General features: G+C 30.4%; 2 long non-coding RNA genes across 3 annotated transcripts; one reads left to right on the top strand and one right to left on the bottom strand.

The window, feature by feature from the left end:
* Positions 1–595: 595 nt before the first annotated feature.
* Positions 596–6,983, bottom strand: LOC134696553 (uncharacterized). Its single transcript, XR_010102969.1, has 3 exons — positions 6,892–6,983; positions 2,733–2,855; positions 596–2,396 (listed from the first exon to the last, which is right to left on the bottom strand). It is a non-coding gene; the product is annotated as an uncharacterized LOC134696553 (long non-coding RNA).
* A 2,416-nt stretch (positions 6,984–9,399) lies between these two features.
* Positions 9,400–19,763, top strand: LOC134711617 (uncharacterized). 2 transcript variants are annotated; one of them, XR_010106202.1, is made up of 4 exons: positions 9,400–9,546; positions 16,895–17,033; positions 18,246–18,295; positions 19,630–19,763. It is a non-coding gene; the product is annotated as an uncharacterized LOC134711617 (long non-coding RNA). The 2 variants fall into 2 exon arrangements; XR_010106203.1 differs by lacking the exon at positions 18,246–18,295.
* The last annotated feature ends 7,094 nt before the right edge of the window (positions 19,764–26,857 follow it).

Raw genomic sequence — 26,857 nt, 5'->3', positions numbered from 1 at the left:
AGATTTAACTGTTTCAGTATATGTCTGACAGTCAAAGACATATATAATGTGTATCTAGGACTGCTGAGTTTGTCTCCCCTTGATGTACAACACTGTCTACGGAAAGATTAGACTGTTTCAGTATATATGTGACAGTCAAAGACATATATAATGTGTATCTCGGACTGTTAAGTTTGTCTCCCCTTGATGTACAACACTGTCTACGGAAAGATTGAACTGTTTCAGTATATATGTCTGACAGTCGAAGGTAATCTATATATTAGTCACATTGATGCTCTTGATAGTTTTCTGTTCGGTGTGAGCCAAGGCTCCAGGTTGAACACTGTACAATGACCTATTATGGTTTACTTTTACAAATTTTGACTAGGATGGAGAGTCATTTCATTGGCACCCATATGACAGCTTCTAATAATTATCTTATAATACCTTGATAATTAGCTTAAAATGTGTTTTGTGATTTTATTTCAATTATTCATCATCAATTTCTTTGTCGGTTTAAATCTATAAGAATATTTCTCAACACCTTACTGTTTCTTTAAAGAGATATATTATTAGTTTGTATATTTTGACTAATTTGATTCATTCCAGAATAAAGTCACATGTTTAACAATTTATTCAAAGGTTGACTGAAAAGGGCAAATTAAAAAGTGATATATTTGTTGACTTTAATTGTTCTTAAACTGTAGTCTAAAATGCAGATCTATTTGATATTTTTTAGTGTTGGATGATAGATTGTTCCAGTCTTGTATAGTATCATAGACAAAGCTGTTTTTGAACAGTTTTTAATATTTGGTATAGAATAATCAGTATGTGCAGCACTTCCAATATTATGATTATTCAAATAAAAATTTTCACATAAAGACTGTGTATTAAATACATAATTTAATCAAAGTTGAGTAACTTAATCTTTTACACATAGCATATTAACATTATCTAAAAATCACATGTAATTCTAAACCCTGGACCCAGACCAAGGAAGTATCTCACCAACTTATTCTATACAACTTGCAATTTTCTTGTTATCCCTCAGCCCACACTATTATACCATGAAGAACAAGATTAATCGAAATAGCATTGTATCGGAGTCGATGCCAGAGTCATCCTTGATATAGTATGGAAATATTTGGCATTCTATAGAAAAAACTCTATATTGAAACACAGTAATTTTTTTGATGTTGGAAACTATTTGTTCACAATATTAAAAAATAATAATTATGAGAACTCCTAAATATTTGATAAAATCTGACAATCTTATAAGGTGATCATTACATTTTACATGAAAATTGATATTTTGTCTATTTTTTTTTTTGAAATGCTGTTTTTACTAGAATAAAGAGTGTATATCTTTTTATCAACTATCTGGAAATAATGTCTGCATTTTTATGAGTATGTTAATAAATAATCAACATAAAAAAAATCATTTATGTCTTAATCAATATTGATTGACATATCATTCATATATGTTAAAAATTACAGTGGTCCAAAGATACCTCCTTGTGAGACAGTTCCTGTGCCTATCATGGATTCTGAATTTTTGACATAACATATTTAAATGTACAAATTAAATTCTATCAATAAGGTAAGATCTTAAATGGTCTACAGATTAGTCTACAGATTGAACACCCATAACTTCAAGTTTGAACATAAAATATTCAACAGATAATATAAATATATACTTTTCAAATTCTTGGTTTTTATCACATTGAGAGATTTACCTTTTAGGATTATTAAAAAACCAGGGACTTTAAGGTGGTATCTAACACTACAGGGAGATAACTCTGTAAAATCAGCTTAACATTTTAATTACGTGATGTTGTAAAAGAATATTAAGCTTCTCAATGATCAAAATTAGTGTTTTGTCAAACCAGTGTAGTTTGTCTGATATAATCTTTGGTTAAAATTGTTTGAAATTCTGAAATTTTTGTCAAAGGGTCAAAGTAAATACTTTGTCAAAATTTTAAGAAAAGTAAACCAGCCAAATCAATTTCAGTGAAGGTGTTGGATACCATCTTAAAAAATTATTGCATTTATTTTATCAAGATATAAAAAAAAAACAGACTAAAGATGACATAGTCAACATTTAACCATATTGTTGTAATCTTATGATGAATGATATTGATAAATAGTCCTGAAAGTAATAGATGTGTGTTTTTGTTCATTACATACTAAATAATAAATTGATAAAGAGTCTAAACAGTACAACCAATTTATTTTTCCAATGCATTGTTGTTTTTTCCGCATACAAATAATTTTATATGGTTAAAAAAGTTATTTCTTGTCATGTATGACACTGTATCCTTCAGTTTTTTTTATCTGGCTATTAAATTGTTCTACCACTTGGCTGCTTATGTCTTTGTATTGTGGAAAACTTCTCATTTCATAGCTATCACTGCAACCTGCAATACAGGATTATAGTCCAAAGTATAGAAATTGAATGTGCTTCTGTTGACAATATAATAATGAATGTGATTATTTGAAATGTACAATAAGTCATGTTTATGCTATGATGAAGCTGGCTATATTGATTTTTATTAATATATTTTAATGAATTTCAAGAACAGAATATAAATTTCAGCCATCTTACATTCAAATTATTTAACAAATATTTAGCAAGTAAGCATGAAAGTGAATTTAAAAAGTAAAAGAAAAAGAAATAGCTTATAAAGCAAAAATATATTATGACAAAACAAGTGCTTTTCAAAAAATGTCTTGGGCTAAGGCTATTAACTTACCAAAATGATTATCCCAATGAAATCCATCAACTTTGAACTGTGTATTTTTGAAAAAGTGTGGATCACGATTTAAGCAGTATCAATGAAGATTGCAGGCATTGTCATAGATGATGAGTTCAGGAGCTGAAATAAAAAGTCTAGCTTTAAACATACAGTTAGATTAAAGAAATGAGTACCACATTTTGCAAATTACCTTCCAATTTTCAAGCATTGGGATAAATAACAACAATTTCTAAAATTAACATATCATATTGCATATAAATACCTACAACAAATATATTGTTTGAAAAGCAGGTTGTGACTAACATTTAATATGAAATGGAATATTAATTTGTATGGTGTAAATAGGTAAACATAGAAGGGAGATAATATTTACAGTCCTACATACATATTTTATATGTATAGAAGACTGATAACCTTAACAAGAATCTGTAAATAAGTAAACATAAAAGGGAGATAATATTTACAGTCCTACATACATATTTTATATGTAGAGAAGACTGATAACCTTAACAAGAATCAGCAAACAGGTAAACAGAGAAGGGAGATAATATTTACAGTCCTAGATACATATTTTATATGTAGAGAAGACTGATAACCTTAACAAGAATCTACAAATAGGTAAACATAGAAGGGAAATAATATTTACAGTCCTAGATACATATTTTATATGTAGACAAGACTGATAACCTTAACAAGAATCAGCAAACAGGTAAACAGAGAAGGGAGATAATATTTACAGTCCTACATACATATTTTATATGTAGAGAAGACTGATAACCTTAACAAGAATCTACAAACAGGTAAACATAGAAGGGAGATAATATTTACAGTCCTAGATACATATTTTATATGTAGAAAAGACTGATAACCTTAACAAGAATCTACAAACAGGTAAACATAGAAGGGAGATAATATTTACAGTCCTAGATACATATTTTATATGTAGAGTAGACTTATAACCTTAAAAAGAAACAGTATATAGGTAAACAGAGAAGGGAGATAATATTTACAGTCCTACATACATATTTTATATGTAGAGAAGACTGATAACCTTAACAAGAATCTACAAATAGGTAAACATAGAAGGGAGATAATATTTACAGTCCTACATACATATTTTATATGTAGAGAAGACTGATAACCTTAACAAGAATCTACAAACAGGTAAACAAAGAAGGGAGATACTATTTACAGTCCTACATACATATTTTATATGTAGAGAAGACTGATAACCTTAACAAGAATCAGCAAACAGGTAAACAGAGAAGGGAGATAATATTTACAGTCCTAGATACATATTTTATATGTAGAGAAGACTGATAACCTTAGCAAGAATCTACAAATAGGTAAACATAGAAGGGAAATAATATTTACAGTCCTAGATACATATTTTATATGTAGACAAGACTGATAACCTTAACAAGAATCAGCAAACAGGTAAACAGAGAAGGGAGATAATATTTACAGTCCTACATACATATTTTATATGTAGAGAAGACTGATAACCTTAACAAGAATCTACAAACAGGTAAACAAAGAAGGGAGATACTATTTACAGTCCTACATACATATTTTATATGTAGAGAAGACTGATAACCTTAACAAGAATCAGCAAACAGGTAAACAGAGAAGGGAGATAATATTTACAGTCCTAGATACATATTTTATATGTAGAGAAGACTGATAACCTTAACAAGAATCTACAAATAGGTAAACATAGAAGGGAAATAATATTTACAGTCCTAGATACATATTTTATATGTAGACAAGACTGATAACCTTAACAAGAATCAGCAAACAGGTAAACAGAGAAGGGAGATAATATTTACAGTCCTACATACATATTTTATATGTAGAGAAGACTGATAACCTTAACAAGAATCAGCAAACAGGTAAACATAGAAGGGAGATAATATTTACAGTCCTAGATACATATTTTATATGTAGAAAAGACTGATAACCTTAACAAGAATCTACAAACAGGTAAACATAGAAGGGAAATAATATTTACAGTCCTACATACATATTTTATATGTAGAGAAGACTGATAACCTTAACAAGAATCAGCAAACAGGTAAACAGAGAAGGGAGATAATATTTACAGTCCTAGATACATATTTTATATGTAGAGTAGACTGATAACCTTAACAAGAATCAGCAAACAGGTAAACAGAGAAGGGAGATAATATTTACAGTCCTAGATACATATTTTATATGTAGAAAAGACTGATAACCTTAACAAGAATCTACAAACAGGTAAACATAGAAGGGAAATAATATTTACAGTCCTAGATACATATTTTATATATAGAGAAGACTGATAACCTTAACAAGAATCTACAAACAGGTAAACAGAGAAGGGAGATAATATTTACAGTCCTAGATACATATTTTATATTTAGAGAAGACTGATAACCTTAACAAGAATCTACAAATAGGTAAACAGAGAAGGGAGATAATATTTACAGTCCTATATACATATTTTATATGTAGAGTAGACTTATAACCTTAACAAGAATCAGCAAACAGGTAAACAGAGAAGGGAGATAATATTTACAGTCCTAGAGACATATTTTATATGTAGAGAAGACTGATAACCTTAACAAGAATCAGCAAACAGGTAAACAGAGAAGGGAGATACTATTCACAGTCCTAGATACATATTTTATATGTAGAGTAGACTTATAACCTTAACAAGAATCAGCAAACAGGTAAACAGAGAAGGGAGATAATATTTACAGTCCTAGAGACATATTTCATACGTAGAGTAGACTGATAACCTTAAAAAGAAACAGTATATAGGTAAACAGAGAAGGGATATAATATTTACAGTCCTAGATACATATTTTATATGTAGAAAAGACTGATAACCTTAACAAGAATCAGCAAACAGGTAAACAGAGAAGGGAGATAATATTTACAGTCCTAGATACATATTTTATATGTAGAGAAGACTGATAACCTTAACAAGAATCTACAAACAGGTAAACATAGAAGGGAAATAATATTTACAGTCCTAGATACATATTTTATATGTAGAGAAGACTGATAACCTTAACAAGAATCTACAAACAGGTAAACAGAGAAGGGAAATAATATTTACAGTCCTACATACATATTTTATATGTAGATAATCTTGATAACCTTAACAAGAATCTGTAAATAGGTAAATACAAAAGGGAGATATTATCTACAGTCCTAGATACATATTATACAGGCACATTTGTACTTTTGACATTAACAATTACCTTTACATATATAGTCAGGCATACAAGGGAGATAATATTCACAGTCTTAGAAATATATTAAAAAATTCTGAAAGTTAATGTGAATTTTTGAATGCAAATAATGTGATTGGACCTTTACCAGAACCTTTAAACACATATAGATATGCAAATCCAGATTCAAAATTGTGCCTAGACTCACAAGGATATTTATCTTGACATTATCATAGAAAAGTAGATTTAGATCTTTCTGTTAAGTTTTTTTGTAAATATCAATTTTTATGTATACATGTCATGCATGTAAGTGTCAAAAAGGTGGTTTATATTAATTTGATAAATGTCTTTTTAGCCTTGTGAGTTTCGTCCCTTTCTAAAATAAATTAATGTAAGTTCATATGCAATTGGGACTCATCAGTAGGCATTGCATATGATTTCAAAAAAAAATATTGAAATGTATTTATATACTTTGTATGTATGTTCCTCGCAGTTTAAATATTAAAATTTAAGGGGCTATACATTTGTTTGTAAATACAGATTTCACTATTTTTTTGGTGTAAATGAATTTTATCTTATTCCCAATCCAAAAAAAATAAATGATGTATAAAGGAACAATAATAACCTTCTCTCTTCTTTAAATTATGAGTGTAAAAAAGGATAATAAAATTTACTGTATATTATGCAAGTTATGGCAGATGTTAAATAAGTGAATTAATCATATTTTACTTCAAATAAATATTAATATATCTGACTGTTTCGTAGCTTTGAGATAGCATAAGTAATATCAATTTCATTCAAACTCAAATTACATTGTTAGCAAGTAAAGATCTGCTTTGAAACTGCTACTACACTCTGAATCTTCACTTGTGCCTTCACTTCTACTTGCTTGTTTCATTTTTTACTATTATCTAAACTTCCTTTCTGTAATCTCTTACCTAGCAGCACCTTTGAAGTATCCAGGGGATCCTCTCCTTCTCTACATGAAGATTTAAACCCATGTTCAGTTTTAAATCTAGTTTTCTGAAAATACAGTTTTTAATTATATATATATTTTAAGTCTTACTAGCATAATAAAAAAAACTAGTTTTTGAGAGTATTGGGTGGCAATACACAGGGCTCACACTACTTCAGAATGATAGGGAGAAGCTACTTTTCTTTTAAAAATTGAGAGGGAAATAGGTGAGATTTGAAAAAGCTTTTGTTTGCTCACTGCACTACACTACAATCATGACTATGTTGTATATTTTTTACTATTAATACATTAAGGGTCATTCTTTTACTGTGGATTCATTATTATTCGTTGGATACCTTTTTCATGGATTTCGTGGGTACAGGTGAACCACCAAATTAAATGTCAATGAATAACAAATTTATTATAGGTTCGTCTGCAAAGTTTGACAAAACCATGAAATAAAATATCCACGAACATGCAATTTTTTCTCAATCCTCGAAAATTGATACCCACGAAAATAAATGAATCCACAGTATATTGTTAAAATTGTACCTGGATATACAATTAAAGTAACTGTTGTTTAATTTTGTCATATCAAGTGTTTTTGTAAAAAAGGCAATTAATTATAAATATCTATCAATAATAAAAACATACATGACATATATCAAAAACGAAAAGAAAATTGTTATATCAATTAAAAGTCAATTGAAAAACTACTATGTTATCATGTTCATGAAGCAAAGTATTTTTCATTAAACAAGAAACAACAGTTCAGCTCTGACATTTTAATATATAGATTCTACCACTGCATCGAGTGAGATAATATATTTATCCACTCCAGACAGTTAAATTTTCAATTTAAAACGTGAGGCTCGCTGAGCGTTTTTAATATTTAAATTAAACTGTCGAGAGTGAACAAATATGGTATTACAGGAGATTTGGTGGAGCATCTGTTTCTCTTTTTGATTTTCAAACAATATGCAGGCAAATGTATTCCTTCTTTATGAAAAATCTGCAAAAATATGTGTTCTTTCTATGTGACGTCATCAGGCATGGTGGTCTTTTTTCATACTGTCACAATAGGAAATTTAAAGGAAAGCAAACAAATCCAGCATAATAATCGGATTTTAACCAATGATGAACTGGGATCAAATGAACCACACATGAAATTTGGTATACAATGAGTTCAGAGGGGATAAAGTCACGAAGAATTAGAGAAAGTAATTTATATTAGTGTAATTGTCCCAGAGTTCAGCAACTTTAACTTATAAGTTAAAACAATACAATATACATATGATATAAATGAAAATATATATAATAATCAAGAAGATCTATAAAAAAAAAATTATATGCGTGAAGAATGCCTTATTTTTTTCTTTTGGGATCAATTTTAGTCTGTCATCAGTGCCATTCTTGTGTTTGTAGTCATTATCCCAACTATGCAGATTTCAGTTAATGTTAGTCCTTTTCCAATGAAATCCCTACAAGATCTGTAGTTGTACAACAATATGCCCAATAACTTGAATAGCAGCCCCAGACAAAGAAAAATTATACAAAATAAACAATGTTGTTTTGATCTGAGCGTCACTGACGAGTCTTATGTAGATGAAACGCGCGTCTGGCGTATTAAATTTTAATCCTGGTACAAAATGAGCGTCTGGTGAATTATATTTTAATCCTGGTACATTTGTACCTTTAATAACGATTGTACATGATATTGCGAAAAAATGTGACATTTTTAATGCAAAACATGAACAACAAATTACTTCTTGGAGTGCGAAAGTGAGTTAGGCGCGAACGGACATGATACCTTCTGACATACACCTTTATATCACTATTAGCCTTCCCAGCTGGCCGACCTGGCCGCTCGACCTTTTGACGCATACAGCAATCACTTTTCCATTGTGGTGTCACATATTTTGTTTTATGACGTCAAAAATTTACGGGAACCTGTGTGATATCCAGTAATGGCGGACAAATAGCGATAAGGTGTATTGACCCAAGATGCAGGATTTAATGCATCATTGAAGAACACTTAATAGCCTTCTGCTGTTGTTTACACTTTAGTCTGGTTATTGTCTCATTAGCATATTCCCATTTCCTGTCTCAATTTTACTATCGGGAGAATTTTATCAGGGAGTTGTTTACAAAGCAAAAAAACACGGTCATATATTAATTACAATTAATTATTTTTACATCCAATGCTTCCTTGGTGTCAATCCACAAATTATTTACCTAACCATAAAAGTCAATAGGTGAAGTTACTTTCTTATTATATCGTTTTTCAAATTCAATTTTCTTAAAATCAGTACTCGATAGTTCTATTTATTAACCCAAGATTAAAATTCTTATTATTTTATCTCACCTCTGAAGAGTGAGGTATATAATATACAAGGTTATAGATATTGTAACCCGGACTATAACCTCGTATTTGTGCGCATGCGCGACCGGAACTGGGCGGATCCGGTAATTTCTACTTTCACTTTTTGAAGAAAATCTCCTATGTGGAGATAGATTTGTACGCTTTTATTTACATTTATCAAAGAAAATACACGTCGTGCTCAGTTGTTGAAGTGGCTCTCTTCCCAGTCCTTCAGAGCACACATAACGTCTAAAACGTAAAAAAAACATGTGAAAGGTTTGCAAAATAATGCATTGTAGCAATGAAAACATACATGATCAACTCTAAATGCAAAATAACATTAACCCCCCCCCCCCCCCCCCCCCCCCCTTCTTTTCCTTTTCCAACTACAAAATGTGATTTGGTTCAAAAGAGTCCGACAATAAATTCTTTTCATGTGTATTTATTATGTCAGTGTTCATAGGAGGTGACCAAATGATTTCTTGCGGCGTCAAGAAAGTCTTAAAAATATTGTTATGGATCGTGCATGTATGAGGGGGGATAGGGCCTTTATCAGGACTCCAGGATCTGGTGTTTTTAGGCTCAGGGTTTAGAGATCTATTAAGAGATACAGGAATTCTTTTTTTGAATTACTGGATGTCAGAATTGTCAGAATTTAAATTTATTTAAATTCGGGATTTCATGTTTAAGGGATCAGGGCCACCTCCTATCCCTGGTCATGTATGAGGGTGATACTTGTAATCCCTGGCAAATCAGGAAATCACAAATAACCGTTAAAAAAAATTGGCAAATGACGTTTATAACAGTAATTTTTGGTGCATGACTATAAAAAAGTACACATTCCTTTAGGTGATATCAAAATCAATTAATTTTGACACTGTCAAGAGTGGATAAATATGGTATTGCAGAAGATTATGTGGTGAAATCTGTTTCTCTGTCTTCATGTCGTCACAATGGGAATTTCAGATAATAGCCTGAAAATTTGACGTCATAATCAAATATTGACCAATGAACAACTAACATCAAACTAACCACACCTATATTAAATGAAAATAATCATCAGGTCGGGAATGCCATAAAACGAGTTAAAAAAATCTTCATAATAAAAAATTTATTTATTTTTTATCACCAATGTAAACATATATCACCATTGTATATATATATCACCATTGCAAACATCTATCACCAGTGTATATATCTATCATCCTACTGTTTTTATATATATCACCAATATAAATATCTATCATTACACTATATATTACCAATATGTTAAAATCTCCAAAGTGAATATATCTAACACCACTCTGTATATATATTTATCAACACTCTATAAATCTATCAACACACTATATAATAATCAGCATTCTGTATTAATCACCACTTTGTACAACACTGTATATCTCTATCACCATGCTATATATTTACCACCATTCTGTATCAATCACCACTTTGTACAACACTGTAAATATCTATCACCATGCTATATATTTATCACCACTCTATAAATCTATCAACATATGTTTATATCTAAAACCGCTGTATATATTTATCACCATTCTGTATTTATCACCACTCTGTAAAAGGCTGTATATATATTCTGTCACCATACTTTATATATCTGTCACCAGACTTAATATTTCTGTCAATACACTTGACATATCCATCACCACACTTTATATATCAATCACCTGGCTATATATATCTATCACCTGATCACTTTATAAATCAATCGTCTCACTATATATATCTGTCACCATACTTTATATATCTGTCACCATACTTTATATATATGTCACCACACTTAATATATATGTCACCTCACTGTATATATATCTGTCACCATACTTTATATATCTGTCACCATACTTTATATATCTGTCATTACACTTAATATATCCATCACCACACTTTATATATCCATCACCTCACTATATATATCTATCACCTCACTTTATATATTTATCACTACTCCATATATATCTGTCACCAGACTATATATCTATCCCCACACTTTATATATTAATCACCTCACTATATATCTGTCACCATACTTTATATATCTGTCACCATACTTTATATATCTGTCATCATACTTTATATATCTGTCACAATACTTTTTATATTCATTGTGTATTCATACGTTTTTTGATTGAGTTAAGTCTGCAAATTGATATTTTATCGTGTGTTTTTCTATGTTGTGATGTTATGCTATTGTTTCAGGAAAAGGGAGAAGGTTTGGATCCATTAAAACGTTTAATCCTGCTGCAAATGTTTGCACCTGTCCTAAGTCAGGAATCTGATGTACAGTAGTTGTCGTTTGTTTATGTAATATATATGTGTTTCTCGTTTCTTGTTTTGTTTATATTGAATGGTTTTGCACTAGTAATTTTGGGGCCCTTTATAGCTTGTTGTTCGGTGTGAGCCGAGGCTCCGTGTTGAAGGCCGTACTTTAACCTAAAATGGTTTACTTTTTAAATTGTTATTTGGATGGAGAGCTGTCTCATTGGCACTCACACCACATCTTCCTATATCTATTTATTTATCTGTCACCTCACTATATATATCTGTCATCATACTTTATATATCTGTCATCATACTTTATATATCTGTCACCTCACTTAATATATATGTCACCTCACTATATATAACTGTCATCATACTTTATATATCTGTCACCATACTTAATATATATGTCATATCACTATATATAACTGTCATCATACTTTATATATCTGTCACCATACTTTATTTATCTGTCACCGTACTTTATATATCTGTCACCATACTTTATATATCTGTCACCATACTTAATATATATGTCACCTCACTATACAATGCTATATATAACTGTCATCATACTTTATATATCTGTCACCATACTTTATTTATCTGTCACCGTACTTTATATATCTGTCACCATACTTTATATATCTGTCACCTCACTTAATATATATGTCACCTCACTATATATATCTGTCATCATACTTTATATATCTGTCACCATACTTAATATATATGTCACCTCACTATATATATCTGTCATCATACTTTATATATCTATCACCATACTTTATATATCTGTCACCATACTTTATATATCTGTCATCATACTTTATATATCTATCATCATACTTTATATATCTATCATCATACTTTATATATCTGTCATCAGACTTTATTTATCTGTCACCATACTTTATATATCTATCACCATACTTTATATATCTGTCATCAGACTTTATTTATCTGTCACCATACTTTATATATCTGTCACCATACTTTATATATCTGTCATCATACTTTATATATCTGTCATCAAACTTTATTTATCTGTCACCATACTTTATATATCTATCACCATACTTTATATATCTGTCACCTCACTTAACATATATGTCACCTCACTATATATATCTGTCACCATACTTTATATATCTGTCACCATACTTTATATATCTGTCACCTCACTTAATATATATGTCACCTCACTATATATATCTGTCACCATACTTTATATATCTGTCACCATACTTTATATATCTGTCATCATACTTTATATATCTATCATCATACTTTATATATCTGTCATCAGACTTTATTTATCTGTCACCATACTTTATATATCTATCACCATACTTTATATATCTGTCATCAGACTTTATTTATCTGTCACCATACTTTATATATCTGTCACCGTACTTTATATATCTGTCACCTCACTTAACATATATGTCACCTCACTATATATATCTGTCACCATACTTTATATATCTGTCACCATACTTTATATATCTGTCACCTCACTTAATATATATGTCACCTCACTATATATATCTGTCATCATACTTTATATATCTGTCACCTCACTTAATATATATGTCACCTCACTATATATATCTGTCATCATACTTTATATATCTGTCACCATACTTAATATATATGTCACCTCACTATATATATCTGTCATCATACTTTATATATCTGTCACCTCACTTAATATATATGTCACCTCACTATATATATCTGTCATCATACTTTATATATCTGTCACCATACTTAATATATATGTCACCTCACGATATATATCTGTCATCATACTTTATATATCTGTCACCTCACTTAATATATATGTCACCTCACTATATATAACTGTCACCTCACTATATATATCTGTCATCAGACTTTATTTATCTGTCACCATACTTTATATATCTGTCACCTCACTATATATATCTGTCATCATACTTTATATATCTGTCACCATACTTTATATATTTGTCACCTCACTATATATATCTGTCACCATACTTTATATATCTGTCACCTCACTATATATAACTGTCATCATACTTTATATATCTGTCACCATACTTTATATATCTATCATCATACTTTATATATCTGTCATCATACTTTATATATCTATCACCATACTTTATATATCTATCATCATACTTTATATATCTGTCATCATACTTTATATATCTATCACCATACTTTATATATCTGTCACCATACTTTATATATCTGTCATCATACTTTATATATCTATCATCATACTTTATATATCTGTCATCAGACTTTATATATCTGTCACCATACTTTATATATCTATCACCATACTTTATATATCTGACATCAGACTTTATTTATCTGTCACCATACTTTATATATCTGTCACCATACTTTATATATCTGTCACCTCACTTAACATATATGTCACCTCACTATATATATCTGTCACCATACTTTATATATCTGTCACCTCACTTAATATATATGTCACCTCACTATATATATCTGTCATCATACTTTATATATCTGTAACCTCACTATATATATCTGTCATCATACTTTATATATCTGTCACCTCACTTAATATAACTGTCACCATTCTTTATTTATCTGTCACCATACTTTATATATCTGTCACCTCACTTAATATATATGTCACCTCACTATATATATCTGTCATCATACTTTATATATCTGTCACCATACTTAATATATATGTCACCTCACGATATATATCTGTCATCATACTTTATATATCTGTCACCTCACTTAATATATATGTCACCTCACTATATATAACTGTCACCTCACTATATATATCTGTCATCAGACTTTATTTATCTGTCACCATACTTTATATATCTGTCACCTCACTATATATATCTGTCATCATACTTTATATATCTGTCACCATACTTTATATATTTGTCACCTCACTATATATATCTGTCACCATACTTTATATATCTGTCACCTCACTATATATAACTGTCATCATACTTTATATATCTGTCACCATACTTTATATATCTATCATCATACTTTATATATCTGTCATCATACTTTATATATCTATCACCATACTTTATATATCTATCATCATACTTTATATATCTGTCATCATACTTTATATATCTATCACCATACTTTATATATCTGTCACCATACTTTATATATCTGTCATCATACTTTATATATCTATCATCATACTTTATATATCTGTCATCAGACTTTATATATCTGTCACCATACTTTATATATCTATCACCATACTTTATATATCTGACATCAGACTTTATTTATCTGTCACCATACTTTATATATCTGTCACCATACTTTATATATCTGTCACCTCACTTAACATATATGTCACCTCACTATATATATCTGTCACCATACTTTATATATCTGTCACCTCACTTAATATATATGTCACCTCACTATATATATCTGTCATCATACTTTATATATCTGTAACCTCACTATATATATCTGTCATCATACTTTATATATCTGTCACCTCACTTAATATAACTGTCACCATACTTTATTTATCTGTCACCATACTTTATATATCTGTCACCTCACTATATATATCTGTCACCATACTTTATATATCTGTCACCTCACTATATATAACTGTCATCATACTTTATATATCTGTCACCATACTTTATATATCTATCATCATACTTTATATATCTGTCATCATACTTTATATATCTATCACCATACTTTATATATCTATCATCATACTTTATATATCTGTCATCATACTTTATATATCTATCACCATACTTTATATATCTGTCACCATACTTTATATATCTGTCATCATACTTTATATATCTATCATCATACTTTATATATCTGTCATCAGACTTTATATATCTGTCACCATACTTTATATATCTATCACCATACTTTATATATCTGACATCAGACTTTATTTATCTGTCACCATACTTTATATATCTGTCACCATACTTTATATATCTGTCACCTCACTTAACATATATGTCACCTCACTATATATATCTGTCACCATACTTTATATATCTGTCACCTCACTTAATATATATGTCACCTCACTATATATATCTGTCATCATACTTTATATATCTGTAACCTCACTATATATATCTGTCATCATACTTTATATATCTGTCACCTCACTTAATATAACTGTCACCATACTTTATATATCTGTCACCTCACTATATATAACTGTCATCATACTTTATATATCTGTCACCATACTTTATTTATCTGTCACCATACTTTATATATCTGTCACCTCACTTAATATATATGTCACCTCACTATATATAACTGTCACCTCACTATATATATCTGTCATCAGACTTTATTTATCTGTCACCATACTTTATATATCTGTCACCTCACTATATATATCTGTCATCATACTTTATATATCTGTCATCAGACTTTATATATCTATCACCATACTTTATATATTTGTCACCATACTTTATATATCTATCACCATACTTTATATATCTGTCATCATACTTTTTATATCTATCACCAAACCTTATATATATGTCACCATGCTTTATATATATGTCACCCCACTTTATATATCTGTCTCCACACTTTATTAAAATTTTTCACCTCACTTTTTATATCTGTCACCACACATTATATATACATCACCACACCTTATACACATTACCACACCTTATATATCTATCACCTCACTTTATATATCTTTCACCTTAATTTATATATCTATTTCCTCATTTTATATATATATGACATCCCTGAAAATATTTTCTTGACCTCACTGTTGATAATTTTTCACCATATTTTATATATGTATCCCCTCCCCTTATGTATCTTTTAACTAAATGCACTGCTTAAATCAATCAATCACAACACCATTGATATATATGTCACCACACAGTATGTATATATATATCATCCTTTGGTTTATATATCATCACACTGTATATATCTTTATACTATTCAGTTGATCCTTTTAATACCTCACTGTATATACACATAACCCCACTATAACTAAGTCCACACTTATCACCTATCTATATCTGTATATCACCATCATATCATATTTATAGTAACACAATGATTATATCTATCATCATTCTTTATCTTTTTTTCACAAGACTGTATACTATAACTTGTTGTATCTTCTATAAGTCAGAGAAATGTACTGGTCATTGTATAATTTACAGTGGGAGGAGATATGAAGATATGCAATGTCCACTGAGATATGTTTGTATAAGCTTGCATACTTATCATGTAGCAATTATCAAATTTATTATTTATATTTGTGTTCTTCTTACAGAAATACCAAACAACATTTTGCAGGGATTTAGAGGTCATTGGTGAAAAAGGAAGAAAGGACATGGGTACATCTAATTTTAAATGAAATAACAAGAATAGTTAAATAATTTACAACCAAGCAGCACTCAGCAATAGTGATGGTAAAGTATTTTTATAAAATTATACTCAAAAAAAGATATATACAGTGTGGTGGTTTATATATTCCTCCATTGCTACAGTCGCTGCATTCATCACCACACTCTGCATATATATCCCAACAGTCTCAATAGGTACCCCAATACTATGCTTATCTATCACTACAGTCTCAATAGCTACCCCCATACTATGCTTATCTATCACTACAGTCTCAATAGCTACCCCCATACTATGATTATCTATCACTACAGTCTCAATAGCTACCCCCATACTATGATTATCTGTCACTACAGTCTCGATAGCTATCCCCATACTATGATTATCTATCACTACAGTCTCAATAGCTATTCCCATACTATGATTATATATCACTACAGTCTCAAAATCTATCCCCATACCATGATTATCTATCACTACAGTCTCAAAAGCTATCCCCATACTATGATTATCTATCACTACACTCTCCATTCCGATGCCAACAGTCATTATGTATATATCATAATAGTCTCTATGTATATATCAGGATAATACAAAAGCTTCCCCTTTACTTTATTTATCAATCACCTCACTTTATATATCAATCACCACACTCTCTATATATTTCCCCATACTCTCTATATCTACCCCAAAAGTCTCTCTGTATATCTCCACATAATAAACACCTTAGATTACCTTACTTTATTTATCAATCACCTCACTTTATGTATCAATCACCACATTCTCTATATATATCCCCATACTTTCGATATCTATCCCCACAGTTTCTATGTTTATGACCACATTATTAACACCTATCACCTTATTTTATTTATCAATCACCTCACTACATATATCAATCACCACATACTCTCTATATATATCTCCATTCTCTCTATATTTACCCCAAATTCTCTATGTATATTTCCACACAATATACCATATCACCTTACTGGAAATACCAATAACCTCACTTTGTAAATCAATTGCTCATTTCATATGTATCACCTCACTCAGAATATCTATCAGTTCACTGTTAATATTTTCACCTCAATTTATACATTATGTCTTTCACACCACTGGGTATATCTCTCAAAGCCCTATTTATTCCAACTTGAAAGTGGATATGAGTATGATAATAATCCATGTTTCTGACCAGAAATCTGTTTATGCTAATTTAGATTTTAAACTTAAAATGACTCAATGTGACACCTATCATTGTTATTATTTTTTTTCTTCAGAAAAGTGAAACAAGATTTTTGATAGATAGAAAAAAGGAGAAAAGGAAAAGGTAATCTTCATTGAAATTTAAAGTATTATAAATATGTATGTTAAGAGTTAATTAGCAAAGTATTATACATATGTATGTAAAGAGTTAAGTAGCAAAGTATTATACATATGTATGTAAAGAGTCAATAAGCAATAAACAATCCTGGTTGAAATGAAATAGTTTAAAAGAAATGTTTTTTAAAGTATAACCGCTCCAACATGTCATGCAATATTTTATGTAAATATCATGTCAGGTATCTTTTCAATAAAAGTAGCAAATATGATATACTAACTGTGGGTCAATGATTGTGACATTCAAAATGAGTAAACCTTATAAATATATTGTTTCAGTGTTATTGCACTTGTAGCATTGTCTACAGTATACATCTGCTGGCACACACATAATGTATATACCACCACATATTATGTATCTACTGCCACACATTACATAATTATGGCCACATATAATATATCTACCGCCACACATAATCAATCAACACACAGTGTACATCTATCACCACATTATGTTTGTCTATCACCACACTATTGTTTATCACCACACTATTGTCTATCACCACACTATTGTCTATCACCACACTTTCTTTGTCTATCACTACACTATGTTTGTCTATCACCACACTATGTTTGTCTATCACCACACTATGTTTATCTACCGCCACACATAATCAATCAACACACTGTGTACATCTATCACCACATTATGTTTGTCTATCACCACACTATTGTTTATCACCACACTATTGTCTATCACCACACTTTCTTTGTCTATCACCACACTATGTTTGTCTATCACCACACTATGTTTGTCTATCACCACACTATGTTTATCTACCGCCACACATAATCAATCAACACACTGTGTACATCTATCACCACATTATGTTTGTCTATCACCACACTATTGTTTATCACCACACTATTGTCTATCACCACACTTTCTTTGTCTATCACCACACTATGTTTGTCTATCACCACACTATGTTTGTCTATCATCACATTATGTTTGTCTATCACCACACTATCTTTGTCTCTCACCACTGTATGGTTGTCTATCACCACACTTTATATTTTAATCATCAAATTTGTAAAGCAAAGAAAAGTAATTAACCAAGAAAAAAATGATTTGAACTTTTCATTTAAATAATTGGTCTCACAAATGAATTGTATTTCTATAAGTTTTACATTTTGATATTGTCTTGGGATTCTGCCATTGCAAGGATAGAACACTCCTATTTGTCCTTAGATGGAAAACAAATAACAACTGTTTAGGGCTTTTAAATTTTGTATTGTTTTGAATAATTATTTATTCAACTGAACCATATTGTTATGTTTTAGGTTAAACAAGATTTAGTGCCTGCCACACAATTAAGAAAGAATGAGAGGCACGAATGTTTACAGAACAGAGGAGATTATTTGTACTGCACTTAGATTTGTGTTTTAGTTATATTCAATTAGTATTAAAGAGTTATGTACAATAAATCATGTTATATTATGTTCTTTTAAAATACTTTATGTCAATTCTCCTTCTCATGCTTGGGGTTCTTTGGTAACATGGGATACTCTTAGTAAAGTGACAAATGCATATCTTTTTTAACCTTTTTCTAACATGTGTATCTGTAACAACTAGTAAATTCAGAAGCAGTTTTAATATACCTTTATACTTGATAACCCTTAAACGTAATGTAGCTCCTAGGAAAGTTAGTGTTTAGAATTCATTTTATAGGGGAGTCATATTCAGTGCCAAACAAGTATTATTGAAGGAGCTATTCCCCTTGGAAATATAAATTATACGAAAAATTGCATGGAAAGCCTTTTCAAATCTACATCATTCATAGGATTGCTACGAAATTTATATTGAAGGTTTATCTTAGCAAGTATTAGGGTTAGATTGAAATTCATTTCAAATCCACTATTTCACCATGAGTAATGTCCCTTGGAAATATTTTTTTTATAGGAAATTGCCTTATACATGTTTTATATCAAATGCACTTTTGGCAATTACAGAATGATTTTACATCAGACTAAACTGGATTGATTTTAACCTACTCACTTTCTGAATGTGTTGTCTACACTAATGACATGGTTGGTTTTCTCCTTTTGAACTACATTATACAATATGGTATGTGTTTTGCCATTGTTGAAAGTCTCCATTGGATAGTTATCTTCTTGATAATCATACCACATTTCAAGTTTTTAAGTCTTAAGCATGTGTGAAACAATGTTTAATTGAAAGATTACTTCAAGATTTTCTTCATGTATTAGAATAACACATGATATGGGTATTCTTCCATGACACAAAATAAGAACATGCAGAGCAAAAAGAATATGCTTGATTTGTATGAAGTAAAATAAAAAATTACAGAGCTCCTAGGAAAAGCAGAAATGGAACGTCCCTGATCAAAGGCAAAATCAAAAGCTCAAACACATCAAACAGAATGCATAAAAGGTGAAATAAATAAATACTGAACTCCGAAGAAAATTCAAAAAGGAAAGCAATCAAATGGCAAAATCAAATGATGAAATACATCAAATGAAAAAACAACAACGGTTATATTCCTGATTTCGTACCTGCATTCTCAAATGCAGAAAATGGTGGATTTAACCTGGTTTTAAAGCGCTGCATGTATTCTTAAGTATTGTCTAATTGTTAGGTACGTGAATGTATTGTCTTTGGTTCTTTAAAAATATCTGAATGTAAATAGTCTGTGGTTTTTAAAACAGTCTTTGTATTTCTGTGGTTGTAAGATACATCTAGTCTTTTCATTGTCTGTGAATCCCATATACAGTCTGTATATGTTTTGTTTATGGTTATGAGATATAGGCAGTTGGTATTGTTCCGAATTCTAGGAACCAGTTTGTATCAGCCGTGGTTCTCAGTATTTTTTTTGTTTATTTGTATGTACTGAAACCATTGAAGAATTTACACAGTTGATTAGTTAAAACTTGTTTGTTACTCAAAAGACGTTATTTCATGACTTAGGTAATACTTGGAAATTTATTATAAGGTGAAATATCTAATCCCGAAAGACATTAGTCGAAAGAGTTGATATCTTCATACTAGCATTGAGAAAATCAAGTCTTAATTATTCAAAGCAAAAATATCATAAAGGTACCGGTAGATATTTTAAACTTGTTTGTAGTGAATGGAATCTACACGGTCTTTACTGTCTTTTGATAATACACGTTTGTTCAAAACACATGTGCACGAACAAATCTAAGGGTAATTGGGGAAAAAAATACAAAAAACTACAGTCAGGCGTTTTTAACTTTATTTGCCGAACATTGATATACAGTTTTCATGAAGAAAATGTCTTTTGATAATACACTTTTGTTCACAACACACGAACAAATCTATGGACAATGGCGAAAAATACGAAAAACTACAGTCATGCATTTTAACTTATTTGCCGAACATTAATATGATGACTGATGTACCCATATTTTGACTATTTTATTAATTGTGACTGTTTATTTAACGCATCATGTAAATGTAGCGGAATTCGATGAGACTGTTATTAAAGTGAGAAGGTTAGCGCTATAGAACCAGGTTTAATCCACCATTTTCTACATTTGAAAATGCCTGTACCAAGTCAGGAATATGACAGTTCTTGTCCATTCGTTTTTGATCCCTTTTGTTTTTGATTTTGCCATGTGACTATGGAATTTCCAAATTGATTTTCTTCTGAGTTCAGTATTTTGTGATTTTACTTTATACAGTTTTATGGAGAAAATATATAACTAAGATGATTTCGTCATAGTTCTTTACACGTATATATGCCGTATTCATCATTTTCCTGACCGAAGAGGACATGCTATTATTAGTTGCTGATAATAAATGGCTATTTATAAAAAAAACTTATACCATTTGATTGAAAAAGTAGTATAGCGATTCAAAAAGTCACAACTATCAATCGATTTGAAGGGAACATACAGCAGATGCAGTTATTCAAAACCTCGCAGAAGTTAAGCTTAAGAGAGGCGATCGATACCAAAGGGACTTACAAACTGAGAAGTAGAAAATAAAGGGAGAACGCCAGAGATAAAAAAAAAAAAAAAAAGACCAAATCACAAACACAAACAACAGTTTAAAAAAAAACATAAAAAACCTAAAAACTTAGCAACACAAACCACACCAAAAATTTTCACTAAACATATCTTTTTCCGTGGGTGGTTTAGAATTATTGAAAAAGACTGATATTTGTTAATAATAGAGATAAAGATAAAAAGATAAAAAAAATATATATATTTTGTGGAGTACCAACCAGAAGCCGCAAATATCTAGAGGATTTGGTTTTTAACTGAAGATCGTCATTTTATTTAAGCAAATTGTCGACTCTCTCATATACACGGATCGTTGAATGTTCAAGGCATGATTTAAGCTCAGATCTGGTTGTGATATAAAATTACTTGACAGAGATAACTTGCTATTGAATGAAGATAATTTCACTCTTATGGAATTTAATTAAGTATTACCTCTTACGACTACCACATTTGTTTGTTACTAAATCATTCGCTGAAACAACTTTTCTACGTTTTCTGAGTACTTGATTTTTTTTTATGGTATATTTTTGATTAATTCCTGTTGCATAAAATTGAGAATGGAAATGGGGAATGTGTCAAAGAGACAACAACCCGACCAAATAAAAAACAACAGCAGAAGGTCACCAACAGGTCTTCAATGTAGCGAGAAATTCCTGCACCCGGAGGCGTCCTTCAGCTGGCCCCTAAACAAATATATACTAGGCCAGTGATAATGAACGCCATACTAATTTCAAAATCGTACACAAGAAACTAAAATTAAAATAATACAAGACTAACAAAGGCCAGAGGCTCCTGACTTGGGACAGGCGCAAAAATGCGGCGGGGTTAAACATGTTTATGAGATCTCAACCCTCCCCTATTCCTGTAACCAATGTAGAAAAGTAAACGCATAACAATACGCACATTAAAATTCAGTTCAAGAGAAGTCCGAGTCTGATGTCAGAAGATGTAACCAGAGAAAATAAACAAAATGACAATAAATTAATACATAAATAACCACAGACTACTAGCAGTTAACTGACATCCCAGTTCCAGACTTCGATTAAACTGACTGAATGATTATGATTTCACCATATGAACATCAGGCACAATCCTTCCCGTAAGGGGTTTAGTATCATATACCATCATAACATATATGAGAAGAACATAAAAGTAAAACCACAAAAATACTGGACTCAGAGGAAAATCAATTAGGAAAGTCCATAATCACATGGCAAAATCAAATAACAAAACGCATCAAAAACGAATGGACAAGAACTGTCATATTCCTGACTTGGTACAGGCATTTTCAACCCGTGTCATGCCAACAACTGTTTTTAGAATAAATGGTCAACGCCCAGCGACGAATATTTCACGCACAGAAGTCAGTAGTAAAATTAGTTAGAAGTTGAACTTGATACGTGTACATTTGTCATGATACATATGAATAAACTTTAAAAAAATATATGACTAAACTTTGTTATTTGTTAAAACATACAAGATACAAGATTTGAAGAAGTTTTCAATATATTTTTCTGTTTGTTTGCATTCAGTTATTCTATCAGTAATCATAGAAATGGAGGTAGCATTAACACATTTGTTTGACTAAAAATTAATTTAGCGTCTGTCCGATGTTCAGATTTATAACATATTTTACAATGGAATGAAGAAAATATCTTAATTGCTTACAACACTCTGTTAAATGTTTCGATGAATAATGATACTTTAAAAACTATAACCTGTCGATCTTAAATGATCTTGAAGTTTAATGTGCGAACACCAGCTAACATATGATTTACACCTATAATGTTGGACTTTTTCAATACCATGTTGAATAAGGGTTAAGTGCTATATGGACAACTGATATAACTGTCGCATAATTGATTAAAACTTACTCCCCAACTTGGAACAAGTGTACCTGCTATTCAAAAAAGGAACACAGTCTGAAACGGCGTATTAAATTGAAGCAATATCGGTTATTCTGAAGACAAATCCGTTCTTGATTTAAATCAATACGCCTTTCGTGTAACTGTATATTAACTACTTAAGATTTAACCTAATTTATATAATAATTGAGATATAAGTCATGCCAAAACGAATTTATCTTAAAGATAACTACAATTATATTTTGAGCTTGCGTATCTGTTAATTTCAGGCTTTTCATGGGAATATAAGTGTATCTCCAAGTGTATAAAGTATACGCTATAAAAAATCTGATAAAATAATGAGATGCTTAAAGATTATATGGTTAAGATGGATAAGATTATGAGAAGGTATAAATTATTGTAATAAAGGGTTTTCAGAATTTATGGATAAATATTGGAAAGAATTTGTATAAACTGCAAAATCCTTCTCACTATACAAATCCTTAACACTGTATCTCTCTCAAATAAACCGAAATTGTAAAATACGTTCATGCTTCGGTAATGAAACCCACATACAATGCTGACCCAAAAATCTACTACAATATAAATTGCACTACAACATTAGAAAGTTAACATTATGCCAAAAGATTATTTCATTTCGGTTAGGAGTTTTAGAGTAGATGGTGATAATAACAACGAGTAATATAATGAGCAGATACATGTCCTACAAAAGTAAACACAAAGACAACTTGAAGATAAAATTACAGATAAAGAACTAACGATTTACGTTTTGTGGGTGGTGCCAACATAAACGATACGATAGTTTGTGCAGATTTACAAATTCTGACCATAATCCTGCAATTTGTATTATATCAAATGTACACAAGGGATTATAGGTGTTGTTTCTCGAATTCAAGCTCATACTGCCTACTGTACAAATTCTGACCATTATCCTGCAATTTGTATTATATCAAATGTACACAAAGGATTGTATGTGTTGTTTTTCGAATTCAAGCACATACTGCCTACTGTATAAATGTACATTGATAGATTTCAGTTATACCCAAGTATCTATATAGCTCCTGTAGTCGGTAAACTCCCAACCGTGATCCTTTACAATAAAGGTTATGGTTATCCATGTGAAATTGTTTAACATATAATCCCTTATTATAATGATTTTGTATTATCATTGTGGCATATATCAAACTCATTCGTTCAGTGTATACATTCAAGTTTGTGGTTATATGTCTTTTGATTAAGTTAACCCATTTTAATTCATATTTCATAGTGAGTCTTTCTATGTTGTGATGTCACACTGTTAAGTTAAGGGTTAAGCTTGGTACCTATCAAAAAAATTAATTCCGCTGCATTTGTTATTCGCCTGTCCTCATTAGGTACCTGATGTTCAGTGGTTGTTGTTTGTTAACGTGGTTCATAAGTGTTTCTCGTTTTTTCATTTAGATAAATTCGTTTGTGTTCCCGTTTGAATGGTTCACACTAATGAGTTTGGGCCCTATATAGCTTGCCGTTCGGTGTGAGCCAAAACTCTGTGTTGAAGACCGAACTTTGACTTAAACATGTTATAATTGGTTACTCTTCAACTTGGGACTTGAATTGAGATTTGTCTCATATCACATCTTGTTATATATATATATATATATATAAATATGAAGGATTGTAGATGTTCCTTCTCAAATATCAACACTTACATCCTCCTAATTATAAAAAAAAGAAGATATGGTATGATTGCCAATGAGACAACTCTCCACAAGAGACCAAATCGACACAGAAAATAACAACTTATGTCTTAAGGTCACCATACGGCCTTCAACTATGAGCATAAACCACAGCTTTATAATTTTCCTGGAAATATTTCATATTTGTTTTTGTATATGTCTTGTAGTCAGTAAAATACAAAATGTGTATGAAGGATTGTAGATGATCTATCTCAAATATGAACGCTTGCAGCCTACTGCATAAAGGTTTATGGAAAGATTTGATCCTTACAAATGTACTTCAGATTTTCTATTTATGAGTTTGACTGTTCCTCTTGTATATTTCGTTCCTCTTTTATATATCTCTTGCAGTTGGGAAAATACCAAAAATGTATGAAGAATTGTAAATTTTCCCTCTCAAATATCATCACTTGCAGCCTACTGTATAAATGTTTGTGAAAAGATTTCATCCTAACCAATGTACCTATATACATGTATCCCTTGCAGTTAGTAAAATATCAAATGTGTATGAAGCATTGTAGATGTCCTCAAAGGTTGACACTTGCAGCCTACTGAATAAATTTTCATGGAGAATTTCAACACATGCAGCCTACTCTATAAGTGTCTTTTGGATATATTTCACCCTGACTAAAGTACCTATGCATGTCTAACAGTCGATAACATATAAAATGTGCATATAAAAGATTGTAGATGTTCCCTCTGGAATAATCTGAATATTTTCGGAAACCAATGACTCTATTTTATGAGCTTTATTTACAATTATTTCATGATTTTCCAAGTCTCCATATCATAAGACTATTTACATTTTCTTATCATCATCATAGACACAATATTTATTTCTTGTCAATAAAGAGATGAGGAATTTCATTATATATACAGAAAAGCAATCATATATGACTGTTGCTGGAAAATTGTCACATTGATACAAAGTAAAAGTATTGA

This window comes from Mytilus trossulus, chromosome 1 (genome assembly GCF_036588685.1).
Source record: "Mytilus trossulus isolate FHL-02 chromosome 1, PNRI_Mtr1.1.1.hap1, whole genome shotgun sequence".
NCBI classification, from domain to species: domain Eukaryota; kingdom Metazoa; phylum Mollusca; class Bivalvia; order Mytilida; family Mytilidae; genus Mytilus; species Mytilus trossulus.
This window is presented reverse-complemented; position numbering and strand designations above follow the sequence as displayed.